Raw genomic sequence first — 21,430 nt, forward strand, 5'->3', positions numbered from 1 at the left:
GACAACAGCAATGGACCCAGACCTGAGGGAACAGCACGCCAGGCCTTGAGCAGGCATGGAGTCAGGAGAGCCGGAGCTCAGAGAATTCACCTCAGCTGTCAGTCCTATATATGTCTGGGGCTCTCAGAAACTTTGCTTCCTCAAATATGACTTCATTACGTCTATACAGCCCTGGAAGACTTCTTTGTCTTGGAGATCTGATCACCTCATCCTGGCTTAGGGATAGGATTTGGCCCCATGGCCAAAGAAGTTCTAGAATATCCTTTTATTAAGACTTCTCTGCTCTTTTGGGCATTGCCTCAAAATGTTTGAGATCAACATGCTGTAAATCACAATTTTTAGGCAAGGTCAGATGCTGTCTGGGCAGCTCTACCAAATCAGGGCCGCATGTGTTTGGCAAAAGAAATGGCTAGATGTGGAGAGCAGGGTGGGGACGGGAAAATCAGGCATTACCATTGCTCATGCTTCCTGGTGTGCTGGCCCAGGCTCAAAGAAACTCTCTTAAACGGAGTTTTCCTATAAGAAAGCTTTTAGGAAGTATTTTATGGGCTAAAAATCAAAGCAAAAACAAAAACCCATTTCCCCAGGGGATTTCCTGCACTGTCTTAGAATCTGGTTAATAACCACCATGCACTTTCTGGTGTCTTGAAATCCCCATTCCAGGGAATTAGATCTAGTGGTGGTGGTGTTCCTGTGTTTCAGCAGTGGTTTCTCAACTCATGCTGCATCTTAGCCCCCAGCAGGTCAAATGCTAGGTGGGCTAGGTAAACCTTCACAGAGAAAGGTGATCTTGACTGCTAACTCCAGAGGGAGCTATGCTGGATGTTAACCTGGGTCACGTATTGTGCTTTCTTCCAGAACCAAGCATACCACCTGCTTGTCCACTGACCAATGTTTAGGGCTGGGGGATACTAGGCTAGGGATAAATTTGTTTTTTGTTTCTTTAAGCCTCCCCCTGGCTACCCAGCCCCCACTGCAAGTGAGATCTTGGTCAAAGGCCTCCTTGCCCACAGCCTGCTTTCAGTGATGGTTACAGGGGCAAATTGCTCCAAATATTTGGACTTCAATTAGGAAAAAGTCAGCCCCATACCTCAGTTCAGGACAATTATCTTGGCTTCAGTCCTCACTAGCTCCCTGGGTTCAGGATAACCCATGTTCACATCATGTGATTTAAACATGCAAGACTCCGGACTGAAGAGCAGGTTTGTAGGAAGTCAGCACCTTGCCCGTGATCAGCTGCCTTGCTTCTGAATCCTCAGAGACCACCCCCCCACCCCCAACTTTGTGGTTCTCCCATTATCTTATTCAAATATACCTTCCCACAGTGCTATGTCCCACTGTGGTATGATCTCCATAAAATCCTCTGACTTCCCCATTTCACTCTGCATCAATTCTGATCCTGCCCAGGCCCTCTTTCCCAGAAGCTTCCCTTCATCACCCTCTTCCATTAAACCAAGTCTCTTCTACAGAGGCCAAGAGTTGAAAAAAGGAATTTTATGCCTTACAGCTTGCTTTTCAAGGAAATAAGAGCTGCTCTTCCTGGATGGAAAATCAGGGCCATGGTCCCACAGTGTGTGCTGACCCCACTACCCACGGTGGAAAGGGTCAACCATAGGAGGGGAGGCAGTGTGGCTCAGGAGAGTAAGAAGTAACAGATCTGAGCTCCCAAAACACCACTCCCCACTGTCTATCCACTGGCAGACCCACTCTGTGCCCACCATCTGCATATTCCGGCCCACTCAGGCCCAGATCAATTCTGAATGCCAGGGATCTCAGCTCTACCATTTTGTGTGACTTGCTCCCCAAACCTGGTGATCCCTTAAGTGAGAGAAGTCCCCACCTTGTCCTGCCTCATCTGCCCCTATTGCTCCAATGTTCTAATCAGATTTTTGACCCAGTTCCCTTGACTGTAGAAATGGACCTACTATGCTAGGCAGTGACTCTGAGGACCTACCTAGCTATGGCAAGCTCAATTTCTGATGGATAAGTAGGGCCCAAGTCAAGGTTTGGATTTCTTTTTTCCCTCACTCCCTCCCATTTAAAGATTTACTTATTTATTTAAGAGAGAGAGATAAAGAGAGAGAAAAGAGGGAGAGCCAGAGGGAGAGAACCTTCAATCAGACTCCCTGCTGAGTGAGGAGCCTGATGAGGGGCTCAATCCCATAACCCACGAGATTGTGACTTTAGTCGGAAACCAAGAGCTGACACTTAACTGACTGAGCCACCCAGGCGCCCCAGGATTTGGATTTCTTTCAAGATCATCACACATAAGATATGCACAAATTATAAGTATTATGTTTAATTAATTACTGCAAAGTGGATATGCCCATGTTATGACCAGGTCAACAAACAGAACACTAACAGTGCCCCCAACATCCCCCTGGTGTCTCCCCCTGGTGTCTACCCCACCCAATAGAAACCATTCTTCTGATTTCTAACATCACAGATTACTCTTGCCTACTTTTATACTTTATAGAAATGTAATCATACAGCATGCCTTTGTGAGTTTCCCGTGTGTCTGGCTTCCTTAATCCCACACTGCTCTATGACTCATCTTTCTACATGCAGTTCTACGAAGTTCATTTTCACTTCATCTCATTTATCTTGTTTCATATTATGTTGAATGAAAGACCATTATCTATTTGTCCTACTCTTGATGGACATTTGAGTCATTTCCAGGTTTTGGCAAACCTGGATTTTGATAAGACTGATCAAGACTCAGATGGCAGGACAGATACTGTGTGACTTCTCTTATATGTGGAACCTAAAATAGAAATCTATCTATCACCAATCTATATCTATAAAACTAAGCTCATAGATATGATGTCAGAGGCAGACGGGTGGGGGGGGGTAGGGAAAAATGGGTGAACTGTTTTTTTCTTATTTGTTTGTTTAAATAAACTGAATAAAAGACATGTGAAATTAAAAAAAATTGATGAAGCTCCTAGTTTTAAGTGGATAAATTTACATTACTTACCAAAAAGGAAAGAAATTTATATGCTACAATTTTGTAGCATATAAATTTGTTGAAACAATAAAAAGAGTAATAAATAAGAACAAATGACCTGATGAGTTTTGTTGTATAAAATGTGTTTCAAGGAAGTTATTCTAAACGGAGACAAAAATACAAGACTTATTACAATTAGTGACCTTAAATATTTACATTTTTCAATAAGAAAGAAATTGGAACAGAAAATATCACCCATTTGTTGTATTTTTCTGAGCTTACTTGATATGTCATAAAGAGTATTTTCACAATTAAGACTGTTGTGTATTTTCACAATTAAAAATGTGGGTAAGAATCAATTGCAAATTTCAATACTTCTGAATGAAGAAACTTTGAATAAGAACACAGGAGATTGGTGGTGCCTGGGTGGCTCAGTGGGTTAAAGCCTCTGCCTTCGGCTCAGGTCATGATCCCAGGGTCCTGGGACCGAGCCCCACATCGGGCTCTCTGCTCAGCGGGGACCCTGCTTCCCCCTCTCTCTCTGCCTGCCTCTCTGCCTACTTGTGATCTCTCTCTGCCAAATAAATAAATAAAATCTTAAAAAAAAATACAGGACATTATAAAAAACAACAACAACAACAAAAACAAGACTCAGATGGTGGGGAAGCCCCAAACTCCTCAAATCTTCTTGCATTCCTCTGCAGCTTGAGTTTCCCAATATCAATGGTGAGGAAGCCCCAAACTCCTCAAATCTTCTTGCATTCCTCTGCAGCTTGAGTTTCCCAACATCAATGGTGAGGACACCACCTGCCACATTCCCTGACTATGAACGCAAAACAAATTTCAAATGTCTCTCTTTTCCTAAAAATGTAAAAATGTCTTATTTCTTATAAACAAATTTTACATGTATTCATCCCTGCTTTAAGGTTAGGTGCGTCCCTTGGGGTCTGCCTGTTTGGGGTTCTCTGGCCACCGGGTCTCCTTACCGGCTGTTCCACCCTGGTTAGATGGCCTGAGGCTAAAATAACAGGGAGAGAGAACCCCATAGATATCCTTTGATTTCCAGGAGTCTGGCTGGTCGTTCCAACACAGAATGCCAATATTCAGTCTGGAAAACCGAAGCCGTAATCTGCTCAAAGTGGGGAGAGCAGCAGAAGGCTGAGATTAAGGCTCAAGATTAAGAGCATTATATAAACTTTGCCCAAATGTTTATATATGCTCAGTGACTGCCTGTAGCATGAGTAAGTGAATCTGTGAAGCCGTCAAGGTGACAAAGCCCAACAAGAATCTAATGAGATATGGGAGGAAACTGCATGCGAGAGAAGAACTGGTCCTATGTTCGTCTTATCCAACACTAGACGTGGAGCCAGCTTAGCTTTCTGTCTTTAAGAGGCGAGGGAAGAGGTTTTAAGGAGAATGGGGCAGCTGCTCTTTGACACAGACAGGGAAAGCTGGGGGTATGGTGCTAGGGGAGAGGAGATAGGGGGGAGGGGAGACTCTAGCCCTCCCTGGGATGTTGGCAAACAGGGGCCTGCAACAACGACCTGTTTCTGTGTCCGGCCAGGACAGCATTTTTACCCATTTGTCAGTGAACCTTGACCGCAGGACCCTTGTGCATGTGACCATCTGTTATTACGACTTTTTATCACTGCAGTTATCAAGTGTACATTTTATTGCTTCTCCAACAGTTGTCCATCTTATTCCCTACTGTGAGACATCCTTCGGTGGGAAACATCTGGCACTTTCCACATGGGAACCACTTTTATATAAAATGACCACTTCACAAGAGCCCGGCGGTGTGGTCTGAACACCACGGCTGTGCGGAAGTTACTAGAAACAATACAGAGGCTGATGTAAACTGTCCACCTCTGATTCCAGACACTCTCTCTCCCTCCTCTCCCAGGACCCCCAGAGGGGGCTCTGAGGGGGCACTTGGTGGAGACCGTGCTGGGAGACTGCCAGGATTCACATTAGGACAACATAGGCAACTTCTTAAAAGTGCCTATTCCTGTGACTTCTCCCTAGAGATTCTGCCTAATTGAGGGTTGGGGCCGCCTGTATGCAGGCATTTTTAAGAGGCTTTCCAGAATATTCCAGTGTGAAGTGAAAGTGGGGAAGTACTAACTGCCATAGTGTCATCTGACACAGGTCACACCTCTGCTAAGAGGCTCCGTTTGACAGGAGAGGAAACTGGGGCTCAGAGAGGTAACGGGCTCTGTCTGCCATCCTTCCAGGTGGAAGACAGAGCAAAAATGGGAATCCAGTCTTTAGACTCTGAGCCCTGTCTCAAATTAATAACAACAGCAAAGAGCAAACGACAAACCTCTTGTCTACACGATGAGTTACAGTTAGCAAAGCACTTTGCACTTTCTCACCATTATCACATTTTATTTTTACAATAATACCAGGCAGCGGGCAGGGAATTATTACTCCTCCTACTCCTTCTACTGCTGTTACTACTGTGACATCATTGCTCCCATTTCCGAGATGAGAAAACTGAAGCTCAGAGGGGTAAGTGGTTTAAGCCAACAACATTTTCTTAAAAGCCTCCAGTGTGCTCAAAAATGTGTGGTGAGAAAACTGGTAAACCTTTATATAGGACATGCTACAGGCCTCCTCCTCACAACAAGCCTGAGATGCAAGCACTGGTAATAACATGCCCATTTTACAGATGAGGACACTCGGGCCCAGAAGGACTCCATGAGTTGTCCAAGGTCATGCAGCCAGTGAGCACTGTATGGAAGGGGGCGAGCTCAGCCATTGGGCTCTGAGATCTGTATTGTTAACCATCGGCCATGGCCCCCAGAGGGCCCTTGGGGCTGTGGGGTCTGAGCTCCTTTTAAAAAAGCTCTGATAAAGGGTTCCCTCAGTGCACTTCCCCTATGCAGAGGTGGCTTTGGGGCTGGGTGCCGTGGGGACGCAGGTATGGTCCGTCAATAGGAGTGGGTGTTCCTAGATCCCTGCTTCTAGAGTGCACTAAGCACCACTGCCCATCCCAAATAGTATGGGTCAGAAGTTGTGAAGGGCAGGGCCGAGCAAGTGTCATTTAAAATTTTTTAAAAAAGTTTTATTGAAATATCATTGGCATAAAACACTGTATAAGTTCAAGGTGAACATCATGTTGATTTGCTACATTTAAATATTGCATTAGCATTACCACCTTCGTGTTAACACCTCCATCACCTGCCGTTGATGGGAACACGTAAGATCCAGTCTCTTAGCCACCCTGAAGTTTATAACAGCATTGTCATCTATAGTCATGGTGCTCTGCATTAGCTCTCTAGGACTTAGTTTTCTACTGGCTGCGAGTTCGTAGTAGAAGAGGCATTTTTAAATGCTTTGTGCTTTCAAAAATATTTTTCACTTGACTAGGGTTGCCACACAGTGTTCCATTAGTTTCAGGTGGACACCATAGGGATTCAATCTCTCTCTGTCACCTACACTCAGCATGAGGATAGCTACCATGTGTCACCGTGGGCTGCTACGAGAATACCACTGACCAGATGCCCTATGTCGTGCCTTCTACGGAAGGTGCATTTCCAGTGAACACTTAGGTGGTTCTTAGGCAAAGAGGTGGGGAAGGAAGATTGAAGGTGGAATTGGCTGCTTCTCCATCCCTGGACCCAGACAGGGCATTTCCTCAAGCAAACACCTGAGCCAGGGCATGCTCAGGGAACTTCCTGTGAGGAGAGCTCAGTGTTTCAGGAGCTGTGACATCAAGGGGACTCTCCGCAGCGTGCGTGGAGGCCAACTCCGACCAGGAGGCAATTGATCATTTTCAGGAGTGCTGTAAGCCGGGTGGCTTCCTGCTGGTAGCCAGAGATCAGGCACAGCAAGACTGTCTGTACCACAGGAACTGGCAAATGCGACAAACCAGGATTTCTTGTTTCTTCTCTTTTTCTCAGGGCAGTTGTGACATTTCTGGCACACCCCTAAGTAGGGTCCAGCTCCCAGGACTCCACGGTCTCCCACATAAGAGGAGGACATGGGAGTCAAACTTCAAGCAAGTTTGCAGACACCGCCCTCTGACTGGGAGATACCCCGTGAGCCCAGACTCGTTCCCTTCCTCCACTTCCTTTAGTGGAGATGGTTCCCCTTCTTCCTCTTCCGCACCCCTCTCCTGTGCTGACGTCAGAGGGCCCTCCTGGGCTTCTGCTCGGGCCCTGCCCATTGCTGGCTCTGTATGTTAATGCTTCAAAGTATTATTTTGTTCCTCTGGCTGACAACTGCATCCGAGATGGGGGTGGGGCAGACTGTTTAATCAGTTTTCTAAATATGGTACACAAACCAAAACAAACACAACAACCTAACCATAACCTAAAGAAATGGAGAAAAAAAAAAAAAAAGCCTCAGCCTACCTTGACTCTCCTAAGCAGGTCTCCTACCTGGCCTGGGGCTTCTGTGATAGAATGTTTTAGTTTAGCCTGAAGAGTGCCCTGATCTGGAAGCCTCTACCCACAGGTTTCCATGGCTGGAGCCCTTGGAGACCTGTCTGTAGGTGCTGGGACAAATGTCCATCCAGTGAGAGAAGCCCAAAGGAAGTCTTGCATGGGTCCCGCCCAGGGCCCTGGTCCTGTAATTCTGCTGTCCACTGTGAAGACCCTAGCTCTCCCATGAGCTGGCCCAGCAGGTCCTGGATCTCTGCCCAATGCCCAGGCATCACAGCTCATCTGGCTGCCTGCCTCCTTCCCTCTAGTACAATCCCTCTCCTCCTCCTTCTCCACTTCCCTGCTCTTCTTGGGGGGATGACTGGTTTGCAGGTCCTGGCTCCTCCTGATCTGACCCCTCTCATTCCTAGAGAGTCATAGAGAAGGAAAGCAGATATTCTCTTCTCCTCTTGCATTCTTGGTATCAGCTGGGTTTAATCTCTGCACATCACCAAAGGCTTCACACCTTCTCATTTGCTCATTGCTCTGTAATTCTATTAGCTCTGCCTGTCATCTCTGGCTCACTCATGTCTGTCACCCATCTCTGGCGTGTAAGAAGATTGGATTATACTCCTCAAATATCTGTTCTCTCCCAGTCAAAGGACTGCATTATCGTTATCCATTGTCATTGAACAGAATCCTACACCCTGTGGTAGGAATACACACCCCGTTTCAACGACTTTGGACTTGGCCATGTGAAAAGCTTTGGCCAATGGGACGTGAACGGTGGTGGTTGTTTTTGCTGTGTCCCAACAGAAGCCTGAAATACAATGGAACAGTTTGGCTTCAGGCTTCTTGTGATTGTTCTCCACTTGGTCTCCAGATGTTCCAGATAAGGGCTGCTCCCTTAGTCTGGGTTCTTGAACAAGAACACAGGTGCAACCTAGAAGAGCCCAGCAGAGGCCAGTCAAGCCTAGCAAGCCACTCTCAACCTGCAGCTGCTGGGCTGTCCTTTTGCAGAGTGAGCTGCCCCACGGCACTGAGATAGCACTGTTTGTTGGCACTGAGATAGCACTGTTTGTTACTGGACAGTGAAACTAATACTGGATAGGAGAGTAGGAGGAGAACATGTTTTGCAGGACTCTTCAAACAAGATTATTTTCTCACAGAGGGATCTTTGTGGACGTTATATGTGTGTGTGTGTGTGTGTGTGTGTGTGTGTGTGTGTGTGTGAATGTGTTATTCACCCATTCACAAAACAACTTCACTTTGCCATAAAAAATAAATCAATATGATATGGGTAACAACCTTGTCTATTATGTATAGTTTCAATTTGTAGAAATCTGGCCTCAGGAAGTAAGGCGAAAAGTTAAAATTAAAATAAAAAATAAATTATTGGCCCAGTGGCATTGCTTCCCTGGCTCCCAGCTTACTTGTCTCAGGAGGAAATGCAGAGCAGGAGTTCTAGAATTTTGCATGTGAAGGAACCAAAAGACTTGAAAGGACTGTGATCCAATCTCACTTATCTATATGGGGCAACTAAAGTCTGGAAAAATGAAGTGCACTGGCGAAGTGCCTGATGGGAGAATTTTTAAAACATTAAGAGTGGGCTTTGTGCACATCTGATAAAGTTAACATGTCTAAGAAGAACTTCTCAAGAATGTGTCAAAAGCATTTTTCCTCCTATTTCCTGCTTTTCCTATCATCTTAGAATCCTGGGAGACCATTCACAGGAGTGGTAAAAACTTAGGTTGTCCATCAGAAATTTGGTTCTCCTTTTCTTTCTGGGCATAGATTTAAAGATCACGGGACTGATTCCCTTGTAATTAGATAGGATCAGGTGACTGGGTTGTGGTGTCTGAAAGTGAGCAAAAATGATATACTTCTAATCTGGTCAGGGTGTTTGAAACTTTTCATACAGTCTCATGTTCATTCATTCATTCATTCTCTCTCTCTCATCTATTACTGGCCAGAGGAAGATGAACTTAAGGACTTGAGGGTCTTAAGAGCCAGGCATAGCCAATAGATGGAAGATCCTGTGTCCCCTGTTGATGCCTAATGAACTGGTGACTTGGGTGACAAGTAAACCCTTGGTTATCAAGCTTCCAAGATATAGAGAGATTGGGTATTATAATAGCTAGTTTTACTTAGCTTGGCTAATCCGGGGAGAGTGGGTGCAGCTTAGTTTAGATGGTAACTACTATATTTAACCAAGCAAAAGACCTGTGACTAAGTGAGAAATCTCTGACATGTGGCCTACTGCCACTGTTCCATCTTGAATATCATCATCAAACTCTCAGAGTAACCTGTCTTGCTTCCTCTACATTTTCCACTCCCACATACTGTCACATTTATGCATGTTCAGGTGTTCAACAGCACCTGTTGGATGACTGGTTGACTGAATAGTTTATAAGGCCATAGGTAATACATTATTCTGATTCACGGACCCACTGAAAGAACACTTGACCTTGAGCTCTGAAAACCGTTCTTCCTATTAATCAATAGGCCCTTCCTATTACTGAGGAACATGAGACCTTACCGATTCTTCCAATAAAGCTGTTCATGTATATTAATTTGAACTCAAGGACAGATGGGTAACAAAGCTAGCTAAGATGTGGTTGCCTAACAAGTGTGCTTTGAATATTGATGCATTTCTGTATTCCAAAGTAAGACAATGCACTTAGAAAAATATGCTAAAATAAGCTTAACAGCTTAAAAAGCAAATGCTATTGTCAATTATAAAAGGATCTCTCCCTGTATTTCTTAGTAAGTCTACCAGACCATTAGCACAACAACAAACAGTAGGTTCAACTCCCAGTAGGTTGCTAGGCTTCCTGTACAATGCACTTGCTCACAGAAGTGGAGTGGGCCTATGCAAATGTCTGCATACTTGGCCACCATGACCTTGGCTTGGTAGAATCCAGTAAATCATTGCTGACTCATTACTTTACAATAATAACATCACCTCTTTGCACAATATGTAATTGATGCTATGTTTTCCAGACAACCCTGAGACCACCAAAGGGGGAAAAAAAAGATGAAGAAGTCAATATTCAAAGGGGTAGTCAATTTCTCCCTATCTTTGTAAACACTCTTCTTGGGAGAATATCCATAATGATTTTCATCCTTGATATAGCAGACATCCTATTGTTACATTCCCATGCTTCTCAACTCAGTTTTAGGACAGAAATTAATTTTTTTTTTAATTTTTTTTTTTTAAAGATTTTATTTATTTATTTGTCAGAGAGAGAGAGAGAGAGCGAGCACAGGCAGACAGAGTGGCAGGCAGAGGCAGAGGGAGAAGCAGGCTCCCTACAGAACAAGGAGGCCGATGTGGGACTCGATCCTAGGACGCTGGGATCATGACCTGAGCCGAAGGCAGCGGCTTAACCCACTGAGCCACCCAGGCGTCCCAGAAATTAATTTTAATATGACCACAAGAACAATATGATTTGAAAGGGAAATTTGCTGCTTTGCTGATACTCAAAGTTCTGTTAATTGCCAATTTATTCACAAGTTAAAATATAAATGACTTGGGGTGCGTTTCATGGGTTTGCTTAAGGAGAGGGGTTGATACACACCTGGATTTCTGGTTTGCATTTCTAAATGTCCTCGATTGCCTAAAAGGCCCCACTGCAATCCCTGCCTCTTTTTTAAAGTTCCGTATATGTGCCAGGCACATGGAACCCAAGTGAGCCTGCTGAGCCAGGATGAGAGGAACAGCAGATAACATTCACTTTAATATTCTGTGCAGTTCAGAAGAGGGCTTTCCTGCTTCACAGAAGTCTTCTGAGCACACAGGAGTGCTCAGATGCCTACAGAATGAACGATGAATAAATCAGGTGTGGCAGCCTCCAATAGGCAGCCTTCGTTCTCACTCTCCACCCATCTGGAGACCACACGCAGCCTTACATCCCTTTATGTATTCACAAGAGCAAGGATTTGGGGGGTAGCCAGGTAGCACACTTCACAACAGTCACTTGGCAAAAGTCCTTATAAGGCATCTCTGTCTTCCCCTCCAAAGTTCCTTTCCCCCGATGCTGTATCTCACCCATTTCATCTTCCTTCTAGACCTCTCTAAAATCCCCTCTATGGTCCCAAGCAATTCTATTCTGTTTCTGCTCTCCTGCCTCACTGACTAAAAATGCCAGGCTGAGTTCTAGAGAAACTCTACCTATCCAGTGTTCCTCAAAGTATACCCACATGGGGGTCATAGCCTTTCCAGCATGTGGCTTATTAAAGTCTTCATCCCCGGAAAGAATTCCCTTTCTATGTAGGAATATAGCTGCTAGTTCAATGTGGTTTCTCCATATTGTTTCAGAAACAGTGAGGATTGGCACAGGGCCACCCAACCAAAACTCACCTGCCTCCTTACCATCAGTTTCATCTTTCCTTCCTCAAGACAGGGAATTCCTTGGATCGCCCCCAAATGGGGGAAGCCCAACCTAGAACACCTAGTACCTGATGATGACTCCCGATTTACCCTTCTTTCTCCCTCTATCTACCAAGGCTAGAAGTTCACTGATGCCAAGAACTGTGTTTATTTTTCTTCTTCTATATTCCTCAAACTTATTGCAAAGCTAGATGCATAAAAGAGCTCAATAAATGGAATTTATTGGGTATTAGCTGCATGTAGAGGGAAGTTGAGAAGGATTTTATCTTTTAAAGTGCTGTTAAGACAGTAAATAACGTGTGTTGGAGAGGATGTGGAGAAAGGGGAACCCTCTTACACTGTTGGTGGGAATGCAAGTTGGTACAGCCACTTTGGAAAACAGTGTGGAGATTCCTTAAGAAATTAAAAATAGAGCTTCCCTATGACCCTTCAATTGCACTACTGGATATTTACCCCAAAGACACAGATGTAGTGAAAAGAAGGGCCATCTGTACCCAATATTCATAGCAGCAATGGCCACAGTCGCCAAACTGTGGAAAGAACCAAGATGCCTTTCAACAGACAAATGGATAAGGAAGATGTTGTCCATATACACTATGGAGTATTACGCCTCCATCAGAAAGGATGAATACCCAACTTTTGTATCAACATGGACGGGACTGGAAGAGATTATGCTGAGTGAAACAAGTCAAGCAAAGAGAGTCAATTATCACATGGTTTCACTTGTTTGTGGAGCATAAGAAATAACATGGGGGACATGGGGAGATGGAGAGGAGAAGCTTGTTGAGGGAAATTGGAGGGGGAGATGAATCATGAGAAACTGTGGATTCTGAAAAACAATCTGAAGGTTTTGAAGGGGCAGGGAGTGGGATGTTGGGTGAGCCTGGTGGTGGGTATTATGGAAGGCACGAATTGCATGGAACATTGGGTGTGGTACATAAACAATGAATTCTGATACACTAAAAAGAAATAAGAAAAAATAAAGTGCTGTTAGTCATTGGAATATGTGGTTAAGAGAGGTAACGGCTTTTTCACCTTGGGTGGTTTAAAAATTGATAATAATGGCAACATGCGACTTCATGGAATTTTCAATTTTCGAAGTATGTTCATGTAAAGTATTTTATTTTATTCTCTTCCCACCCCTGTAAGATTTCAGGATGGTATCAGCTGAGTTTGGAAACACTTCTGGCTGCTCAAGCATAGCAGTTGGACTGACACTTTGTCTTCGGAGTGTAAATTGGTATAATCCTTTTGGTAATATATATTAAAAGTCTTGTGAATGTAGATACACTTTGAATTGAAAAATACACTTCCAGAAATTTGTTCCAAATGAACAGATATGTGCAAGAACAATTCCATACCAAAAAAAGTCCCCTCAACATTATTTGTAAAAAGAGAACACTGAGAGAAATCAAAATATCAAATGATAAGGGATTATTTAACTAGATCATGGTATAGTCCTATAATAAAGTATTAGCTAATCTTTAAAAAATGTAATAAAAAATTTAATGATATAGAAACCTGTGCAAATAGCATATACATTATTTAAGCTAATGACTTGAAATTTAGGAAAGGTCAATTCAACTGGTAAGTCGACCAGCCTCTTCCATTCTCTTTGTTATATGTTGTTAGCATTGAAATGTTCTCAGTGCTCTTGTAAAAACAGAATAAAACCTTCTCTTTCTTAAAAAAAAAAAAAAAAGAAACCTGTGCAAAACAAAAACAAAAACAAACAAACAACAACAACAACAAAAAGAAACCTGTGCAAAGGAAAAAGAAGACTGGGTATGAAAATAAATGTCTTTGACCTCAATCCTAATATCTGTATCTCTCTATCTTTTATGTGCACAGAAGAAAGACTAGCAAATATATACACCAATATATTTGCAGTAGTTACCTCTAGGAGGATGACTTTAAAATAAAAAAATAGGGGTGCCTGGGTGGCTCAATGTTAAAGCCTTTGCCTTTGGCTCAGGTCATGATCTCAGCGTCCTCGGATCTGGGATCGAGCCCCACATCAGGCTCTCTGCTCAGCAGGGAGACTGCTTCCCTTTCTCTCTCTCTGCCTGCCTCTCTGCCTACTTGTGATCTCTGTCAAATAAATAAGTAAAAATCCTAAAAAAATAAAATAAAAAAATAATGATTAATTTTGAAATAAAATAAAATATTCCTAAAATACTTAAAAAGTTATCACGTTTGTCATTGAGGAGGAAAAAAATCACAATAAAAATTTTAACACCACAAAAAGAGTCTCCTAATAACAAGCTGTCCTTTCATGGTGTAAATACATGGAAAAGGTCCCCATCTGGGGACTACAGAAACTGCTTATTTGGGTTTTGACGAAATTTTAAGCAGTGGGTGACAGCCAACTTCCCTGTGTTAACAAGTGTGTGGCAAATCTGGTGCCCCATCCCCCCACCCCTCACTCCATGCAGTAAAAAGTGTCTGCAATAGTTCTTGATGTCCCCTTGTTTGCTCCCTTGTTTTTAAGAATTCCCTCTACTTGTCTGAATTCCACCGTGTCCACCTGAGAGTTCTTTAAAATACCCAGGGGTAACTAGCCATTATTTGCCATTAAGCTTCTGAAAAGTGGGTGAAAGGCAATTTCATGGAAAATCTGTTTTTTCAGAGCCTCAGAGAAGGGTGGGGTCATCTTATTCGAGAGGAGTTTAAGAAGTTCGGTAGGGTTCTCTCTCAGGAGCTGTCCACTGGCTTTATCCTGGCCCCTCAGCCTCTGTTCATCTGTGTTAGGCAGAGCAGGAGGATCTGGAAGTTCAAAGCTTAATGAGGAGGTGGGACAGCCCGTGGGCTCCAGGGTTCAAGCCCCACCTCCTTGCTTGTTGCCCAGACTTGAAACCACTACCAGTCCCCAAATCTCCCTCTCTTCCCTCACTTTGCTCCACATCTTGTATAAGCACATCCTGTCTCTACTGGATTTAATCACCCTTTTTCAGTCGTGTACAATATGTTCTTCAAACTTGCTTCTTCCTTCAAAACATGTGAACTACTTATGCAGCAAGATAATTACTTGTCTCTCTTACGGGCTTATATTCCCTCTTTTCTCTTTTCCCCTTCACTCAGCCTCCCTGGGAAAAAGCTCTTTCTTAACAAGAAGACACTTGTCCAATCAAAGATGTTATGGTCAAGGTCCTTGAGTTTGGCTGGGCCTGGGGGTAGAATGGTAAATACTCCCAGGGCAGTTGCAGTAAGTGAGAATGGGGAGGAGGAAGGAAAACCATGATTCAGCCCTTTGTAATGCATTTTCAGAAAAAGACAAGGTCTACCTGGTTTAGTGGCTGGAACATCTATCCATCCAACCATCTGTCCATCTATCCATCCACTCATCAATCCATCTTTCAACAAATATCCACTGGGCCCATGGGTATGTTTTAACTGGGTGGCTTAGAGGTAGAGCCAGGCAGACCTTGAGAAGTATCTGTATGTTGCTGTAAAAGGGAAGCAATAAAACAATATGTTGTCGCTAGGACTATTGCTTTATTGGGCAGATTTAAAGTAATTGTTTATTTTGTCGCTATCCTTATTGTTGTATCTATTTAATTATCCTCATCCTTTTGATTTTTGCTTTCTGGTTCTCTGGACAATGGCTAATTTAGTACTAGAGCTCACCAGAAGCAAAAGTCCAATAATTACCCTGCATACTTATTTATTTCTGTACATGCTACTGTCAAAGGAAAATACAGAGTCTCATCTACCATTTAGACATGTATGTAAATGGCTCCCATACAGTGAGAAATTCTTTCAAATCTGAAAATAAGTCATAAATATTTGGCACAAACTATTGAAAGTCCAATACATGGACTAATCTGATCCAGGTTATTGGATCTTTTTCTAGCAAGCAAAAGCCACTGGCATGTTTACCACAGCAGACTTGGACTTTTGGGATTCAAGAAACAGTACTTGCCTGAGTCTCGTGCATAGGAAAGCAGATTCGGGAACAATGGTGCAGAGGCTGCCATGAACAGAATTCCCATTTTGCCATTTTCTGGATATCAGCAGTTGTCTAGAAGGGGTCTCCTAAGAAAAGTCCTATCGGTGTGCTCGTTCTAGACATGAGTTCACTTTGCCCTCTTGCCTGGCAGCTTGCGTGAGTCATTGGGAATGAAGGGTCCATGGGGCTACTAGGGGCTCTGTTGTTGGCTTGATGTTGGACACAAACTGGAGTCATGATCTGAGGCAAGGTCACACACTTTAGTGCTGACACATTTGAGGATTTGGACAGATACAAAATAACCTTCATCATCTGAGAGAGGTGACAGGAACCACAGAGTGGGGGAGGATAGTTTCCAAAGTTGTTTCTGCCAGTTAGCAGTTGATCAACTGTGGCACATGGCTTTCTCTGAGTGTGAATTTCTTCTAATAGAAAATGACAAGAAAGTACACTTGCCTTGTTTTCCTCAGCCAGTTATTGTGACGATGAGCTGGATTAATATGTGAAATGCTCCACACGATGGCACGCACCATGCAGGTGTGAACTGCTGTTATAAATAAAGGATGATAATTGCTCTTTGGATCCACCATGTCCCCCAGACTCCCTGGAGGTCTAATTCCAGATGGAGAAGTTGTTCCTTTTCCCCTAGATGTTTTTGGATTTGGACTCTTGGATACTGAATGGATGCCTTATGCTAACTGGGGTGGTGATTTCCCTCTGGCTAGAAGCCCAGTGACTTTGTGTGTGAGTGGTATGCTTAAGCCCTCTCAGTTTAGGATTTGGGATAGGGTCTCTTGCTTCAAAAGGAGCACACAGAATTGAGGGGCCATACAATGGAGGAAATGGGGCCCAAAGCTGACCCCAGTCACTCCTTTATTTGCAGGTGTCAACATAGAGAGCTTTTGACAGAGTGGCGGCATCTTTGGTCAGGGTTGGACCCTTGGTAAAGCATCCAAAGTTTGCCTTTCATCCCCTTTCACTTTCCATTTGGAATTTTGTTCCTTCTACTCTTCTTTATTCTTCCCTACCTAACTGGTGATTTTAGGGTTCCTCTCCAGAACTCCCCATCGCCAATAACAGCCTCAGGCTAGACGAGTGCTGCCTAATGAAACTTTCTATGATGATGAAATTGTTCTCTAACTGCTCTGTCCAATATGGTAGCCAGTAGGCACGTATGAACATCTGAAATGTAGCCAGAGTGACTGAGGAACTGAATTTTAAAAGTTATTTATTTTCAGTGAACTTACATGTAAATTACCACATGGGGCTAATAGTTAGTGTATTGGACAGTGTGGGTCTGGAGTTCAAGACCTCTATCATTCCAATCTCTCTGCAGCAATCCAATGACCTTGTCCTGTGTCTGAATTCCAAGGCCCTTGTCTTAAAGAAGTACCAATAAGCTACTCTGGTAAATTATTTATAAATTACAGTCTTACCCTTGTAGGTCAGGGCATAGCTTTTGAGCAATGCCATACATTAGTGAAAGCAGAGGCTCAAATGATAGGACTGAAGGACTTCAGCAGGCAAACATGGTGGGTGAAAAGATTATAAGCATAGAGTTTTAGAAACACTTCAAAGCATACTCTGTGGGGGGCATATTCCACCCCCCACCCCCAGTTCTCTGGGCTGCTCCTAAACTCCCTTGCAGTCTGGAAAATTTAAGGTCAGAGTCATGCAGATGGGAGCTTGGGAAAAGGCTGGAGGTGGAGAGTTGAAATAGGCAGAGTTGAGAGGATGCCAAGCTTTTGTTAAAAAAACCTGGTGTGCCAGTCTAAGTGGTGTTCTGTTCCACCCTCAGGAGGAGATGCCAGGGAGGGATTGTTAGGGAGATCACTGGGGCAAGACTGAAGGGCTGAAAGTTAAGTCAAAGAGACCAGACACCAGATTCAAGGCCACAAAATGGACTGTGGCACTTTTGTGGAGTCTTGGCAAGGAACTGTGATTCCAGGCTTAATTTTAATCCTCTCTTCTAGGGAGATTTTACCCTCTGAACTCCTTTATGAGCATTGCTTTCTAGTTGTTCTTTTCACCCTGAAACTGAGCTGCCTTTTTATTTCTCTTGGATGACCATGGAAATGTTCTCGAATTCTTGCCTGTGTTTTCACAGATACTGATGGGCATCAGAGGCAGCATTTCAAACCAAACACTAGGTTGAGGAAAGGGTGGAGGGAAATGGGAGGTGGGTGCAGGGAAGGGAGATTGACCAGGGACAAAAGAGGCACACTTGGAGATGAACAGGAAGAGCGTGTACCAGTCCTAGCACCTTGGGATTTACTCTTGGGCCTTGACTCATGAGTTGGTACCACAGGTAGATCTGCTTCCACAGCCTCACCTGCTCTACACTCTCTGAGCCATGGAAAAAGGTATTTCCAGCTAAACCACTGCCAAGAATGGGTGTCTAATTGTTTAAGAATATCAAATTTTATGAAGCAGTTGGAGACTGAATCCCAAATCTTTAGTTCAATAGTGTGGTACATAAACTAAAAATAGCAGCCAAATCCCCCTGGTGCTTTGCAACACAGTTCAGACTACACAAAGCTTTTCTGGAACTCTCTGTCTTCGTGAATGGAAGGACTACTCACAGTATCCAGTGCTATCCTGTTCTTCTTTGTTTTCCATTCCATTCAAACAAAATCTCAGGGGCATTTGGCATCAAAAGGCACAAACCCAGGTGACAAGATGGCGGGGAAGTAGGAGGAGGCGCCCTTTCAACCTGTACTCTGAAGTGAGCTGATAACCTTCCAAAGAACTCCAATCACCCACGAAATCAGCCTGAGATCAGAATTATACACGTCTGGATCTCTACAGGAGCAAAAGACGCCAGTGGGCAGGTAAAGAGGAGTGGGAACATCGGACTGATATCGGAAGATAAACAAAAACTGGACAGCTATATGTAGACGAATGAAACTCGACCATTCTCTTACACCGTACACAAAAATAAATTCAAAATGGATAAAAGACCTCAACGTGAGACAGGAATCCATTAGAATCCTAGAGGAGAATATAGGCAGTAACCTCTTTGATATCAGCCACAGCAACTTCTTTCAAGATATGTCTCCAAAGGCAAAGGAAACAAAACCCAAAATGAACTTTTGGGACTTCATCAAAATCAAAAGCTTCTGCACAGCAAAGGAAACAGTCAACAAAACAAGGAGGCAACCCACGGAATGGGAGAAGATATTTGCAAATGACAGTACAGACAAAAGATTGATATCCAGGATCTATAAAGAACTCCTCAAACTCAACACACACAAAACAGACAATCATATCAAAAAATGGGCAGAAGATATGAACAGACACTTCTCCAATGAAGACATACAAATGGCTATCAGACACATGAAAAAATGTTCACCATCACTAGCCATCAGGGAGATTCAAATTAAAACCACATTGAGATACCACCTTACACCACTTAGAATGGCCAAAATTAGCAAGACAGGAAACAACATGTGTTGGAGGGGATGTGGAGAAAGGGGAACCCTCTTGCACTGTTGGTGGGAATGCAAGTTGGTGCAGCCACTTTGGAGAACAGTGTGGAGATTCCTCAAGAAATTAAAAATAGAGCTTCCCTATGACCCTGCAATTGCACTACTGGGTATTTACCGAAAAGATATAGATGTAGTGAAAAGAAGGGCCATCTGTACCCCAATGTTTATAGCAGCAATGGCCACGGTCACCAAACTGTGGAAGGAACCAAGATGCCCTTCAACGGACGAATGGATAAGGAAGATGTGGTCCGTATACACTATGGAGTATTATGCCTCCATCAGAATGGATGAATACCCAACTTTTGTAGCAACATGGACGGGACTGGAAGAGATTATGCTGAGTGAAATAAGTCAAGCAGAGAGAGTCAATTATCATATGGTTTCACTGATTTGTGGAGCATAACAAATAGCATGGAGAACATGGGGAGTTAGGAGAAGGGAGGTGGGGGAAATTGGAAGGGGAGGTGAACCATGAGAGACTATGGACTCTGAAAAACAATCTGAGGGTTTTGAAGGGGCAGGGGGTGGGAGGTTGGGGGAACCAGGTGGTGGGTATTGGAGAGGGCATGGATTGCATGGAGCACTAGGTGTGGTGCAAAAACAATGAATACTGTTACGCTGAAAATAAATTAAAAAAATTAAAAAAAAAAAGAGGCACAAACCCAAATTGGCTGCTAGTTATCTGGCTAGGTTGGCTCACCAGTTGCAATGTTACCTAATACTCTTGGGCAGGCTATATTATGCCCCCAGGGCCCTGCTGTGCCAGAGGATTTTGGCAACTTCTGTCTGAATACTATACATTTAGCCCATTTGCATGAAAAACAGGAGTTCTTACTGGGCTGAGCCTCAAAGAGCTATTACTTTTTCAATTTTGGAAGACTAGTAAATATCCTGGGGGGGGGGTCAGTAAATCCTAGGACAATTTTGGCCCACTATTTTCTTCTACCAATGACCCAGTCAGTTTCAAATCTTCAAGAGCCCTTAACTTCTTCTGAAAGGCAGAGTGCATTCTCAGGTTTACATGTTCACATTGGTCTCAGTGGGTCTAGAGCCCATTTTACTGTAGTATATACAGAGGAAGGCCATATGGCTTGGTTTCTCCATTGGGCAATGGAGTCTTGATAGTTCATATGACTGATTTGTCAGCTGGGGCTGGCATCCTAGGGAGATGGAATAGGGCCTTGGTATTTGAGTTGGGATGAAGGGGGAAAATGTGAGTTAAGTAATTCTACCCAATTCCAACACCAAAATGACAACAGGATACTATAAGTGAGGAGAGGCAACCAATAGCTTGTGAGATCCCAGCCAGAAGATTGTGCCTGGGACTCAGTGGGCCATGGGGCCATAAAATGATTTTGCTTGCCGACAGTAGAAAGATAAAATCCAGGGCCTTTCACCTCTGAGTCTTTCCAGAAGGTCTGTCATTGGGCTAGGAAGATGAAGACACAAGGCAGTGATGACATTAGGGGGCTGATGAGGGCACAGAAAGCTATGGCAAAAATTTACATAGAACTGCTTGGGAAAATAAGAACAAACAGTATTTCTTTTCCTGATTTGAAAGTAGCACAGTCATTTTTGAAAATCTCTCAAGGACAGAAAAAAAAATAAGAAGAAAATAAAAATCTCTCATAATTGCACCACAAAGAGATATCAGCTATTAATAGTTTAGGTATTTCCTTTTAGAGAAATGGAAGGTTTTGAGCAGGATGGGTTGGAAGATTGAAAAGGTCTTTGAGAACAGCAGAATAAGACAATGTGGACATCGACCAGTTTGGAATTATTTTCTCTGTGAGTCAAGATAGGCAAGTCCCCACACTTGCCTGGTTGAAATGGACAGCAGGACAGATGGGAGGTATGACAGAGGGACATGTGATCAGGTTGCCCTTACCTTCAGGATTCATGTGGAAAGCTTCCGTAGTGCTCACCTCCATGAACAGAAAGGTCCTTTAGCTGAAAGACAAAATGATTCATTTTAGCTGAAGGATGACAAAGAGGGGAGATCATTTCTGACTCACTTCTCAGTGCCAGTGTGACCGCAATCACTGCCCTTCAGTGATAGGCATTCAGTGGCCCTCATTTTTTGGAATTAGTTTCTTGGCAACTTAATTATGAAGTAATTTCAAACTTAGAGAAAAGTTGCAAAAAATCATAAAAAAAGAAAATCCCATAAACCCTACACTCAGATACCCTAACAGTTAGTAATTTACTATATTTAATTTATCACTTTCTTCCCCGTATATGCAAATCATTATTTTTCTGAATCACTTGAGAATAAGTTGCAATCAT

General features: G+C 43.4%; 1 protein-coding gene across 2 annotated transcripts in view; it reads right to left on the minus strand.

The window, feature by feature from the left end:
* PRLR (prolactin receptor) overlaps positions 1 to 21,430 on the minus strand; it is a 180,090-nt gene that overhangs the window by 26,265 nt on the left and 132,395 nt on the right. For both annotated transcript variants that reach the window (XM_047730518.1, XM_047730519.1), the window contains exon 2: positions 21,033 to 21,094. The gene's annotated coding sequence lies outside the window, so the exon portion shown is untranslated. The remainder of the gene's footprint in view (positions 1 to 21,032; positions 21,095 to 21,430) is intronic.

Source organism: Lutra lutra, chromosome 5, assembly GCF_902655055.1.
Source record: "Lutra lutra chromosome 5, mLutLut1.2, whole genome shotgun sequence".
In the NCBI taxonomy this organism is placed as follows: domain Eukaryota; kingdom Metazoa; phylum Chordata; class Mammalia; order Carnivora; family Mustelidae; genus Lutra; species Lutra lutra.